The 821-nt window shown below is 52.9% G+C and overlaps 1 protein-coding gene across 1 annotated transcript in view; it reads left to right on the forward strand.

The window, feature by feature from the left end:
* LOC102674203 (protein dachsous-like) overlaps positions 1–821 on the forward strand; it is a 160,099-nt gene that overhangs the window by 151,314 nt on the left and 7,964 nt on the right. The window lies entirely within an intron of this gene.

Genomic DNA, 821 nt, shown 5'->3' on the forward strand with positions numbered 1-821 from the left:
AGAAGCGACGTCGTGCCTCGCGCGTCCCCTCTCTCTCTCTCTCTTCCCTCTCCTCTTTTGCTTCGATCTCTTCTTTCGCGTTCCACGGGAAAAAAGAGGGAGAGGGGAAAAAATACCTCGGCTCCTCGAAGTTCGCGGCTCTTTTCCCGATTATCGATTCGATCGATCCGAAGCGATTTCGAAGCGCGATCGGCCACGCGTCCGACCGAGAGAACCTGTTCGCACGGGGGAAGATCGAGGTCTGGCGTTCGGGCCCGCAATATTTGACACACGGCAGCCAATCAGATTATCAGATTAAAGTCGGACGAGCCGACGCGGCGGCGATCGTCGGCACAGGTGCGATTCGTTTCGCGAAACGGCCCTCTCTTTCTTTCGCCTATACCACACCTACGGAGAAAGAGAGAGAGAAAGGGAGGGAGGGAGGGAGAGGAGGTGTTTCTAAATATTCGACGAGGGAAGGATATTCGTTTCTTCTTCCTCGCCTTCCACCGAGGCCGTATTTGCATAAAATTCAACCGCGCGGACATTAACGCCGAATTCATTAATTTCGTATTTATTACGGGACATCGTATCGCGTTATCGCGAATTGGCCCGACGAAAGGCAGCGCGAGAGGTGATTATCGCCTCTTTACGAGCACCTGTTTCGATAAGGATGGCCGGTTGTTTCTGAAATATATGAAAAACAATGGTATCGTTGTGCGGGGACGCATGATCGGGCGGAGGAGCGAAGGCCGTTGAAGAAAAAGGCAACGTAGCCCGACTTCTTATTGGGCAGAGATTTGGGAAGGGAGGAGGGAGAATCGTAGCGAGATCCTTCCTTC

The sequence above is a fragment of the Apis dorsata genome, unplaced genomic scaffold (assembly GCF_000469605.1).
Source record: "Apis dorsata unplaced genomic scaffold, Apis dorsata 1.3 scaffold_92, whole genome shotgun sequence".
Taxonomy (NCBI): domain Eukaryota; kingdom Metazoa; phylum Arthropoda; class Insecta; order Hymenoptera; family Apidae; genus Apis; species Apis dorsata.